The sequence below is a fragment of the Bos indicus x Bos taurus genome, chromosome 2 (assembly GCF_003369695.1).
Source record: "Bos indicus x Bos taurus breed Angus x Brahman F1 hybrid chromosome 2, Bos_hybrid_MaternalHap_v2.0, whole genome shotgun sequence".
NCBI lineage: Eukaryota > Metazoa > Chordata > Mammalia > Artiodactyla > Bovidae > Bos > Bos indicus x Bos taurus.
Genome location: NC_040077.1, coordinates 24,858,926 through 24,872,526, shown reverse-complemented (window position 1 = coordinate 24,872,526; position 13,601 = coordinate 24,858,926). Strand labels below are relative to the sequence as shown.

The window sequence follows — 13,601 nt, the reverse complement described above, 5'->3', positions numbered from 1 at the left end:
CTACCACTTACTGGGATCAGTATAGGATCAAGGGAGATTCTTCACACTTATCTGAATAGACTATTCAAGCACTCCTTTCTTAACTAGAAAATTATAGATCTGTGTGAGATCAGATTTTCTTCATATATATCAACCAGAACAACATATCATAACAGACTTAATGCAAAAGCAAATATAAGAATCTAATCATCTTCTTTTAAGCCATACGTTAAGATTTGCAAAAATATAAAACCATGCTACTCTTCTAATTTTTTTCTTTTGAAAAATATAGGTACTTTTAATAAAAAGGGTATTCATGCTAATGTGTAACAGGCTTATTATTGCTATTTTAAAATGACTTAAATGTTCACATTTTTCTTAGGTTTAATTTCTAATACAGTAAATAATGATAACCATGATCCACATAAACAAAAGCTCTTGGAGGTCCTCTGTAATTTTTCAGAGTGTCAAGGGGTCCTGTGACCAAAAAACTTGAGAACTACTGCCTTAGATTAATTTAAGTCCACCAATTTTTTAAAAATGGTGCAATGGGTTATTCACTATCATTCTGGAAAAGGTGAAATGTTGTGATAAGTAGTGTGCAGTAAAAAGCATCCTCAAACACTGTCAGGGAGACTGCACCAAGAGACCTTTCCTGAGGGAACTGTGGCAACACGTGAACATTTTTAAATAAGAAATCTAATAGACACTCTACTTCTAGAAATATATTTTTTAATATAATTCTTAAGAATATAATCAGAAGAATATATTAAGGATTTATCACAGCATTATAGTGCAAAGTTGCAAACAATCCAAATACTCATCTTTAGAGGGCTGACCTATGTACTTAAAATGTTGGTAAAAACCTAAATTTGTTGATATAGAAAGAAGTACATGACTTATTAGGTAGGGCTAAAAAGGTACAAAAGAGTACCTATGGTATATCTCTTTAAAAATTAATATATATATGTTAATCAATGTGTGTGTGTATATATATGTATACACACACACACCCCCCAATACATACACATATGTATGCACAGAAAAAGTCTGGAAGGGTTAACAGGAGTTCCCTCTGATTGAAAGGCTCAAGGATATCCTTACATTTTCCTAATGTCTCTAAATATTCTTTTCAAGAAAACTCAAAGTACTTTTATAATCAGAATAAAAAAATATTTTTAAAACCATTAAGTATATATATGGGTTTCTCTCATAGTTCAGTTGGTAAAGAATCCGCCTGCAATGCAGGAGACCCCAGTAAGTTTCCTGGGTCGGGACGATCCCCTGGAGAAGGGATAGGCTACCCACTCCAGTATTCTTGGGCTCAGCTGGTAAAGAATCGCCTGCAATGCGGGAGACCTGGGTTCGATCCCTGGGCTGGGAAGATCCCTAGGAGAAGGGAAAGGCTACCCACTCCATTATTCTGGCCTGGAGAATTCCATGGACTATACAGTCCATGGGGTTGCAAAAAGTCGTACACAACTGAGCAACTTTCACTTTCAAGTATATACATTCTATGTACTATCCACTCTTGGGAAGGAAGAGGAGAAAAGATGATATGGGCAGTGAGGTAACACTAAAAAGTTAACAAATTTTCTGATGGTCACCCATTTCCATGGAGGAAAAAAAGATGCCACGGACTCTGTAAGAGTTTGGTTAGAGGGACCCTGACAGGATGCTGTAGCTGACTGGATTCAGGACCCAAATACCTTAGGGTCAAAGGAGTCCAGGGAAAGGTTACTTTTTAAAAACCCCAACTTGTTAGACAGGGTGAGGCAGATAATTACAGATGCTGAGAAGGTGAGGCAAAGAACCTGGAAAGAGAAGTTTTGAAATGACAAACAGTAGCAGGAGGAGGTGCCAATCAAACAAATAACCCACTTAGAATGTCAAATTCCAATTATCCAGAAACTTCCTATTCACCAACTAGGGCAGGTACTTCCTACATTGCTGTGTGACATTATGGCGGCTGTCTCTTTCCATTCGGTAACTGTGTTTCTGATGTGCTAGAACCTCTTCATTTGTAGTGCTTGTTAATCATCACACAGATGGCTCCAGTCAGGTCTGCCCAGCCTAGCTTCTGGGAAAGCTTGTGCACCCTCTGCTGGTCAGCTCCACATCAGGACAAGAAGGTGTCTGTAGGAGAAGACTTCCTAAATCACAGGGACACACTTTTGTGTTCTCTACATAGCCAATTTCAGCAAAGAGTTTGGAAATCATATCCTCAAACTGCCACCTTAAAGAGACAACTCCAGATTAAAATAATGCCTTCCTTTGTTAGACCAAAGAAAAACATCATAAAAACTAAAGTCCTGTGAGAAAATATACCATCTAAAGCATTTTAAAATCAAATGATTTCAGTTTATTACATAATAAGTAAAGGTATATAGATGACCGCCAACACTTAATATGACTATCAAACTCCATTAGAGTTGAACTCTGGTTGAAAACCTGAGATTATTATAACAAATAATACTTGTACAGGTTTTACAACTTACAGAAGCTCTCACATTCATTTTCACACCTAATCCTTACAACAATTCTATAAGCTACGGAGGAAGGCAGGACGCATTCCTGTTATCACTGTTTTACAGATGGGACGAGAGGCTCAAAGGGATTAATGAGCTGCCTTGATTACACAGCTACAAGAACCCACACTCCAAGTTGGTCTCCTGATTCCAAATTCTATGTTCTACTCAAAATTCTATTCTACCTGAACTGCTGATCTACAAGGGGTTTTCTAAAGAGTTGGTATGTATTCTACGCAGAGAAGTAAAAGGCCTAAAAACATGTTTCTATAATACGTTCATTCCATTTTGTTTCAAATATTACCAAAATTTTAGGTGCCAAAGCCTAAATCTAAGGGGTTTGTGCTGTGGGCAGTGCTTTGTAAAGAACACCAGTTTAACAAGGGAAATGGATATTTTAATAAGGAATCTTACCATCTTGATGATTTCCCCCTTACAAACAAAACTATGAATACTGTTTTGTCAGAATGCCAAGCTAAAACTCAGTATGCTGATGGATACTCAGTGAAATTCAGCTATAATCAGAAATCCCCCAAACTGGAAAGTAAAGAAGTAATGATATTAATAAATGTACTCAAACAATTATATAGTGCTGAATGTGTATGGTATTATTCTAAGTGCTTTACATACATTAACTCATTTAGTCCTCTGAAGAATCTAACAGATGAGTAAACTGAGGCACATAGAGATTAAGTAATTCTAGTTAATTAGGGTAACCAGGTTCAGATGTGAACCCAGGCAGACTGGTACCTGAGCTCATCTTCTTAATCACTAAAGCAATGCTGCCTCTATTCAGTGGTATCTACCATAGTCCTGTTGCATTTTTAAAGTAAACTTTCAATTTTAGAACGGTTTTCGATTTATAGAAAAGTTTCAGATAGTACAAAGAATTCCCATATAGCTGACATAGTTTCCCCTATTATTAAAATCTTAAATTAGTACAGTATATTTGTTACCATTAACAAGTCAATATTAATACATAATTATGAACTTAAGTTCATAACGTATTCAGATTTCCTTCATTTCACCCTAAAGCCCTTTTTCCCTTCCAGGTTACCATCCACGACACCACGTGACACTTTGTCAGCTGGTCTCCTTAGTCCCCTCTTTGGCTCTAAAAGTTTCTCACACTTTCTTTGTTTTTGAAAACCTTGACAGTTTTGAGAAGTATTGATCAATTTATCTTTAGAATGCCTCCCAGTTATCTTTAGAAAAACATCATCAGATATTTTTCCTCATGATTAGACTGAGGTTATGGGCACGAAGAGCGGGACACTTACTGAGCAACTTCACTTTCACTTTCATGCATTGGAGAAGGAAATGGCAACCCACTCCTCTGTTCTTGCCTGGAGAATCCCAGGGACAGAGAAGCCGGGTAGGCTGCCGTCTACAGGGTCGCACAGAGTCGGACATGACTGAAGTGACAGCAGCAGCAGCACAGGCTTTAGGGAGGAAAAAGTGTCATTCTTATCACATCATATCAAGGGTGCATGATATGAACATGACTTACCACTGCTGATGTTAACCTTGATAAAGTGGTGAGTTAGTGACTGGCAGGTTTCTACTGTAAAGTTACTTCCCCCACTTTCCATACCATACTCTTAGGCAGGAAGTTACTATGCACAGCCAACCTTTAAGGAGGAGAGAGTTATGCTCCACCTTCTTAAGGGTGGAGTGTCTACATAAGTTATTTGGAAATGTTTTGCACAGATTTGTTTCTTCTTCCCCATTTATTTAATTCAACCACTTGTTTATATCAGTATGGACTCACAGATATTTACTTTTAAACTTTGGGTTATAACCCAATACTATTTAATTTTGTTGTTCAAACTTTCCTGCTGTGGCCATTAAAAACCTCTTTCAATCGCCTCCTATATCCTTTTGACACATTCTCATCAATGTGTTTTTGAGCATCTCCTTACTTTCTGGCACTACAAGATGCTGCAGACTCCTGCATACTCCTTGACCCAGGCCTAGAATCAGCCCTTTCTCTACAGAGTGTTTGTTCCTTTTATCGGAGAATGGTCTGGGCGCTGGGTGTGCCCTTTGCTCTTAAGCTGTCCTCACTTCTGGGCCCTCTCAACTGACAAAGCAAGGAAATATATGTGTGTATACCACACCATGCATATGCAAATATCTTTATCTACAAATGTTTCCATAGATATCCATCTGTATCTACAGTTAAGCTAAACTAGAGCTTATACTTATGTCTCCGACTCTAATCCATTACCACCTGACCATACTAGCCTTCCACTCTTGGTTGTCTCTAATCGCCCACACCAACAGTAAGAAATCCGGCAGCCATCATCCACCAATTATTAATTGTTCAATTCCAGTACACATATGAACAGAATTATTAACCCATATCGGTGGGAAACTTTTATCGACTAGAGGACAGTACTACTAGAGGACAGTTCCTACTGCTTTTAGTCTCACAGTATCAAAGTTAACTTAGGTCAGCACCTTTCCCGGACCCCTTTCAGTAGGCCACTGCATACTTTTGTAATACAGTTAGATTATTTTGTCTCAATCTGCATTATATCCTGGAACCCCCTCTTCCTCTTGTTTTTAAAATTTTGCATACATTAAACTTTACTCTTTGTGCTGTAAAACTATGTTGTTGTTGCTGTTTAATTGCTAAGTCATGTCTGACTCTTTTGTGATTCTGTGGACTGTAGCCTGCCAGGCTCCTCTGTCCGTGGAATTCTCCAGGCAAGAACACTGGAGTGGGTAGCCATTTCCCTCTCTAAGAGATCTTTCCAACCCAGGGATCGAACCTGCATCTCCTGCAGTGGCAGGTGTATTCAGTAATGCTGAGCTACCAGGGAAGCCCACTGTTAAGCTATATGAGTTTTACTAAATGCATAGTGTGGGACTTCCCGGCAGTCCACTAGTTGAGACTCCACACTCCCACTGCAGGGGGCACAGGTTCAATTCCTAGTCGAGGAACTAAGATCCTGCCAGCCATGTGCAGCACAACTGGAAAAAAAGAAATACATAGTGTTATGTATCCACCATTACAGTACCATACGAAATCTCCACCCTAAAAAAATCCTCTGTGCTACTTAATCAAAACTTTCTCCTCCCTAAACTCTCCATAACAATGTGTTCATATTTATAAATTTATGCGATTCTCATTCCAATCCTGTTTCCACTTAGCAGATGATTGAAGGAAATTCAGAGAGAGTAAGTGGCTTGGTCAAGCTTTCAGCAACTGATGCTGCTGGTGCTGCAACTCGTGCCTTCTGACCCTTCTGTGAGGCTTTCTACCGTACAACTCTACGTCCTTGTTTTCAGCAAGGAGGGCATGATTATGCACAGAGACAAGAAGAGAAGACTGAAACGGTGGTAGGTGATCACATTTCACATTAATGGAAGCTTTTTACACTAAAAATATGAGGAAGTGGAATTCTAGTTCTGGTAATTTGGTGAACCTGATACCTCCAAAATCTTTCTGCTATAAAATATTCCTAAAAGGCTGGACAAGTACTTTAAATACACCAGTAAACCAGCTAGATAGAAAGAGAAACCCTCAGAGCCAGCAAAGGTCCAAGGAGCCGAGCGAGTAATGAAGCCAGTAGTTGCCCAACTCCCACAGTTTTTAAAAAACAAAATACATCACAAACACTTATCTAAACCCAAGTTTGGTTTGACATTAGAAAATATATTCATGTAATTATCACATTATCAGACTAAAGGAAAAAACTATATCACCTCAGCAGTTACAGAGAAAGTTTTTGACAAAATTCAATACGCATTCATATTTTTAAAAAATGAACAAGACTTTTAGCAAATATGGAATGGATGAGAATTTCATTAACCTAACAAAAGGCACCTATCAAAACCGTATGATGTCATCCTTAATGGTGAAATATTAGAAGTATTCCATTTATAAACATGAATAAGACAAGGAGGTCCACTATCACTGGTTCTACTCAACACTGCACTGTAGGTCCTGGCCAACACAGCAAAAAAAAAGAAAAAAAAGAGGAAAGAAGGTAAAAGACTTGAGAAGGAAGTAACAAAACTGTCACAGTTTCCAGAAGACATGATTGGCTATGTAGAAAAATCCCCCAAACCTTACAAATGACAATTATTGCTATTAAAGATAAATATTGGCAAGCAAAAGATCAATATAGAAGAACAATGTTGCTAAATATAAGATCAATATACAGACAACTGCATGTTTATATACTATCAAAAATTTAGTTAGAAAATCTAAACTTAAAAATATACCATTTATAACACTGACCAAAAATACACTGTACTTAGAAAGTTGCAAATTATGCAATTCAGTAAAAAAATATTATAAAATTTCATTAGTGAAAGTCACTCAGTGGTGTCCAACTCTTTGTGACCCCATGGACTATACAGTCCAAGCAATTCTCCAGGCCAGAATACTGGAGTAGGTAGCCTTTCCCTTCTCCAGGGGATCTTCCCAACCCAGGGATCAAACCCAGGTCTCCCACATCGTGGGCAGATTCTTTACCAGCTAAGCCACAAGGGAAGCCCAAAAATGTTGGAGTGGGTAGCCCACCCCTTCATCCAGGGGATCCTCCCGACCCAGGAATCAAACAGGGGTATCCTGCACTGCAGGTGGATTCTTTACGAAGTGAGCTAAGACACTAAAAAAGATCCAAATAAATGGAGAGATATACTGTTTTTAGAGATAGGATAATTTGATATATGGTAAAGATGTCAGTTCTCCTCAAATTGACAGGTGGATTTAATATCATCCCAACCAAAATTTCAATAAGGTTTCCGTAGAACTTAAATGGATTTAAAAATGTATATGAAAGGGCAAGTGCAAATGGTTAAAAAAAAAAAAAAGAAAGAAAAGTAACACCCTCCTAAAGAAAAGCAATAGAGGTCTTGCTCTACTAGCTTGAAAGCCTTATTATAAAAGTGGTCAGGTATTCATTAACCTGGGGTTAGAAAAACAGACCAGAAAATAGAGCCTAGAAATTGACTATGAATGTAAACCTGATAAACAGAGTTAGCACTACAGATTTGTAAAGAAATGAGGACCCCCTTCGATAAATGATACTGACAAGTAGTTATCAGTGTTATTAAAAAAAAAAACAGACAATAAATGGGTGTTAGTTAAGGTGCTTAGTTTGGGGTAATTTGCTACGTAGCAATAGAAAATGAACACCTTTAATGAGTGGACCAAAAGACAGGTTTAAGGTCTACAGCAGCACTTTTCTGGAACAAAAAGCCCAAAAGAAACAAAAGCCCAGTCAGTAGAAAATGGATAAATAAACTGTAGAAAATTCACACAATTAACTACTATATAGTAGTAAAAATAAATGAAATTAACCCACAGGTACTTTGTCAAGTATAATGTTGAAGAAAAAAAAAGACAACCTGTATAAGAGTACATATATGCACTATGATTCAATTTACATGATGCTCAAAAACATTCAAACCTTAATGTTTTATTTATATTAAGAGAAAAGAGGGATCCAACAACCAGGATTGGCACATACATGTCAAAATTTTAGGTAACGTTCTGTTTTATTAAGGTTAATGATAGCTATCTAGGTATTCATTTTATTTATTATTTATATGTTATGCCATGTTAGCTATACATATTCTTTTTAATAAGTAAAATTTTTAAAATAAATAGCTTGCAAACTTTACTACCAATCCTTTAAACCTAAATCTTTCTGGATTTTGCATATGAATGAATATACTACATATTTGTACTACAATGTAGTACATCATTAAATGTACATTTAATGATACTACATATCATTAAAATATACAGAGAAAAATAAAAGAACCAAATTTACAGTTAAAAAAGCCTCAATTAATTTCAAAAGAAATTTCCAAAAAAAAACTCTCACCCAAACTACACAATTAACCTGCTAACTGGTCTGCTTCACTCTTGCCCTGATGCTGTATGCAACTATCTCTTAAAGGGAATGTCACATCACTCTATAGAAATTTTTTTCCATCACACTGCCATGGACCAACAAGCTCTGACCCCTGCCTATTTCTGGCCTGATTTTACTCCTCTCTTCCCACATGCCCCAGCCATAGAACAGATCCTAACATTCTCCAGCATTAATGTCTACAATGTTAATGTGTTAATTTAATAAAATCTTTGTTTCCTTCATTGACAGCACATCTACTATTTCCCTGCTTTCCATTTTTTTTTTTTTTTTGCGGGGGGGGCCGAGTTTGGGATGTTTATTTGTGGTTCTGCTTGCTGAAGCTGAAACTCCAATACTCTGGCCACTTGATGTGAAGAACTGACTCACTGGAAAAGACCCTGATGCTGGGAAATACTGAGGGCAGGAGGAGAAGGGGACAACAGAGAATGAGATGGTTGGATGGCATCACCAACTCAATGGACATGAGTTTGAGCAAGCTCTGGGAGTTGGTGATGGACAGGGAAGCCTGGTGTGCTGCAGTCCATGGGGTTGCAAAGACTCGGACACGAATGAGTGACTGAACTGAACTGACACTTTTTATTTAGTATCTTTAATATTTTTTAATACCTTTAATATTCAAATCATCAGAAGTCCTGTCAATTCTGCTTTTAATATAAATATATCCTGAATCGGTTACCTTCTTTCCCTCTCCCCCTGCCACTCTAGCTCATTTACCATCGCTTATCTGGGCCAGTACCACAGCCACCATGTCCTTGTTTCCATTCTCGTGCCCCTGCAGTTTATTCTCTACACTATAGCCACAATGATCTCATCAAAACAAATCAGATCATGTTACTTTCCTTCTCCAGAGTGTCCCATGGCTTCCCTTCACCACAGAATAAAATCCAAAATTCCTTACTCCTGACAAGGCGTACTAGCCTTCTGATAGTTTTAGAATAATCCAACGTTGTTATTGCCCTGGGGACCCTGTATTGGAACATCCCTCTGCCTGAACTACTCTAACTTTAGTTCTGTGTAGATTGGCTCATCCTCATTCAAGGCTCAGTTCAAAACTCCACTCTTCAGAAAGGCCTTTCTTGACCATTCTGGGTACAGCAGGGCTCCCAACCACTCACTATCAAGCACATCCCCCTGTTTTATCTTCTTCACAGTACTTTATCACTACCTGAAAATATTTTAAAAATCTATTTACTGTCTATCTCCCTGGACATGTGAGGATCTTGTTCCCTGATCAGTTAAACCCTATGCCAAAATAGTTCCCAGCACATTGTAGATGAAAATAATTACATGTTGAATGAATGACCTCTTGTGGCCTTGGTTCAAATTTTTTTTTGTCTCTGAGTAAATGTTTAGGTTTAATAATCAGAGTGCTTTATATATTTATTCGTTAGCCCTCTTTAAACAAAATATATGAACAAAAAGCATTTTATTAACTTCTGAACTCTTATCTCTTCTTCATCTTGAAAGTATCGTGGCAAGGATGGTTAAGTATTCTCAAAGCATCATATAGACACAGAATGAAAAAAAAGAATTAATGTTTGTTCTATGCCCCAAATTAAGAGATCAGATCAGATCAGATCAGTCGCTCAGTCGTGTCTGACTCTTTGCGACCCCATGAATTGCAGCACGCCAGGCCTCCCAGAGAAGTCATTTCCAAATCTTAAGCTAGGGGTTTATGCCATTTTACCTTCAACAAGAAAATATCTACTTTATAGGGAGAACTGTTAGGGATAAAAGTTTTTTTTTAAGTTATTTCTTCTTATTGGCTGGGTTTCTCTGTTGGCTCAGTGTAAAGAATCTGTCTGCAACGCAGGAGACACAGGTTCGATCCCTGGGTCAGGAAGATCCCTTGGAGAAGGAAATGGCAATCCACTCCAGTATTCTTGCCTGGGAAATCCCATAGACAAAGGAGCCTGGTAGGCCAGTCCATGGGGTTGCAAAAGTCAGACACAATTCAGCAAATAAAACAACATTTCTTCTTATTAATTCTGTGGTTTCCTACATTTAAAGAATAAAGACTAAATATAGTTCTATGTTAAAAGTATTTAGTTAATGATAATAGAATCTATACATACATTGTTTTTAGAAGAGCCCATTCATTCAACATGGCTTCCCTGGTAGCTCAGACGGTAAAGAAACTGCCTGCAGTGTAGAAGATCTGGGTTCGATCCCTGGGTTGGGAAAGTCCCCTGGTGAAGGAAATGGCAACCCACTCCAGTATTCTTGCCTAGAGAATCCCATGGACAGAGCCTGATGGACTACAGTCCATGGGGTCACAAAGAGTTGGACATGACTGAGTGACTAACATTCATCCAACATACATATGCATCCAGAGCACAGTGCCTAAAATGTGGCTAATGCATATGGATGTTGAATGAATGAATGGACCTCTCTAAACAAACGTTGGAAAGACAAACAATTCTAATATAGTGCTACAGCCAGTGAATGCAGAGTAACACAAGAGAAGAGGCAAGGTTATCACTAAGACCAAAGGGTCAGGACAAGTGAGAGGAGCTGAGATACCTGACATGAGTCTTGAGATAAATGGATAAGAGGAGAGGAAGGGAGATCCAGATAAAGAAAAATTTTAATGTAAAGGGACCCTGGCTTGAGCAAGGAGGAAACGTGTCAGAACCACAGGAGCGAATGTGAAGGATGGGCAAAGATGAGGCTGAAAATGTGGGCAAGATGCAGATAACAAGTGCCCTGTATACTACACTGAGACTTACAGACTTTGTCCTATAAAGCACCTATACAGACCATGAGGGATTGGTACATGTAGTCTCAAGATGATGAGACTTCCCTAGGGATACTTTTTATTTTCAATTTGATAAAAATCTAAACAAAATTTTTTTGAACAAAAGGATACTCTGGATCATCCCTTTGATTAATCATTGTCACAATCAAATTTGATTGATTTCAAATCACGTTTGCGTTTAGAACTGCACTGGCTAACAAGTGGGACTATTTGTCATTGGCACAGGTTAATGAGAGACATGGAGACTATTTTATGTAAATGGTGTTTGTCAAGTGAAGGTCAAATGAAATCTTTACACAAGGAACAAAGGAAGGTTTTTACAGTGGTTTAAATAAAGAAAAGAGGTGAAGTCACTGGGTAAAGCAACGGCACCCCACTCCAGTACTCTTGCCTGAAAAATCCCATGGACGGAGGAGCCTGGTAGGCTGCAGTCCATGGGGTCACTAAGAGTCGGACACGACTGAGCGACTTCACTTTGACTTTTCACTTCCATGCATTGGAGAAGGAAATGGCAACCCATTCCAGTATTCTTGTCTAGAGAATCCCAAGGATGGGGGAGCCTGGTGGGCTGCATCTATGGGGTCGCACAGAGTCAGACACAACTGAAGCGACTTAGCAGTAGCAGCAGCAAGGGCAGTAAGGACAGGTCTTTCTGTAAGGAATTCACGCCCCCAAGAACAGTGAAGCATGACAGGTCTGGCAAACAGTCTCACTGGTATCAGTGAATAAGCATTCATCAGAGTTTGTTTCATAGTTCATTTAATGTACAACTGTTTGAGCGTTATAGTTGTTCAAAAGATACAACAATAAGGAGTTTATATACAGTTTTATATTTGCATATATCTAATGTACTGAACATATTTTAAGTTCACCATAGAAAATCCTAGGTATCTACGTAGGTTTGAGAAATTCTGCTCCGGGTGACTGGAAGCCACTGAAAGACTTAATAGGGAAATGACAGATTTGTGCTTTAGAAAAATCACTCTGGCAGCAGTGTGGAGGGTTGGAATTGGAAGTATTTAAGTAAGGCAGAGAGGAGGCTACATAACATAATAATGTGAAAAAATGGTGAGGCCCTAAATTACTTGGGGTAGGGGGGATATGAAGAGGAGATGGATAACAGAATCAAAAGTACTTGGTTGAAGGTGATGGAAAAGAGGGCAGCTAGCACGACTGTCCTTTGGGTGACTTGTTTGTGAGACCACTGAAAGACAAGCAAATGGGGGTGAAGGGAAAGGAGAAAAAAAAAGATGAATTCAATTCAGCAGTGATTTGAATTTCATTTCAGCCAAAGAAAATCCAGTTATCTTTTCTGGGTCTGTTTTCTCAGTGACAGCTGCATTCATGAATTACCAAATTAACTATTATAGCGCTCTCTAAAAATATACAAAGCACTCCACAGTATGCTGTAAATAAGTCATGAAAAATCAGCAAAAGCCCAGGCCCCAAAGGAAATTTAGCAGGATGGAAATTTAGCAGGGTTAAAAAGTTTCATCCTAAACGCTTAAAAACAGCACACTCACAGAGTTACTGTACTTTTTGCCTTGTCAGTCCGATGCAATCACACCCTAGCCCATGTGTGAACAAGAGGCCACGTGGGAGACGCAAAGGCACCATGCTCAAGGGACTTACAGGCAAAGCAATGGGTCTCGTCTGGGACATGCTTACTGAAAACTTAGTGTGGTAGGAATGGCATATCCTCAGTGACACAGCCCCTGAAGATATGACAGGAAAATTGACCCGACCGGGAGGGCCACTCACAGTTATCTCAGAGGAATCAACATGGAACATCTTAGGCAGTCTAAAAACAATGTAAATATTTCATATTTCATTCCTCAATAAAGAGGAGGGGAAAAAGGCGAGAGGAAGGAAAATGCAGCAATTATCGCAAAACCAGCCTGAGTCTCCACGGGCCACGGAGGGGCGGGCCTCTAGAAGAGTAATTCAACTCTACTTCGGTAGTAATGTCAGTATTTTCACCACTAACTCATAATTACAAAGCACAGTGTTCGAGGACCCAAAATGTTTAACCATCCACAACATCCAACGTTAAGACTGAGGGGAAAGCCGAGGGCGTACCTTTCTTTTTCACAAGACGCTGCCTTGTGGGGAGGGGAGGGGCGGTCGCACACGACACAGACCCCCTCTCGACACCCAGCCAGGGCTCCCAGAGCGAAAGTCGGGGACTGACAAGCGTGGGGGCACAGGGGCGGCAAGGGACGGACCCCTGAGTGCACGGAGCGAACACGGAACACAGACCAAGAGGCGGCAGCACAGCGCCCCCACAATCCTCCCCAGGCGTCGCGAACAGAGCCGGAAAGCCACGCCAACCCTACGGCGCAGCCTCCGGCCGGCCAGAAGAGGGGGGGTAAGGTGGGGCCGCGGTGGGTTGGAGGCGGGGCCGAGGCGGGTTGGAGGCGGGGCCTGGGCAAGGGC

General features: G+C 39.5%; 1 protein-coding gene across 3 annotated transcripts in view; it reads right to left on the bottom strand.

Annotated features, from left to right (window-relative positions):
• METTL8 (methyltransferase like 8) overlaps positions 1 to 13,496 on the bottom strand; it is an 84,918-nt gene extending 71,422 nt beyond the window's left edge. For 2 of the 3 annotated variants that reach the window (XM_027557867.1, XM_027557857.1), the window contains exon 1: positions 13,245 to 13,496. The gene's annotated coding sequence lies outside the window, so the exon portion shown is untranslated. The remainder of the gene's footprint in view (positions 1 to 13,244) is intronic. The other variant, XM_027557878.1, reaches the window with a different exon arrangement.
• Positions 13,497 to 13,601: the final 105 nt, after the last annotated feature.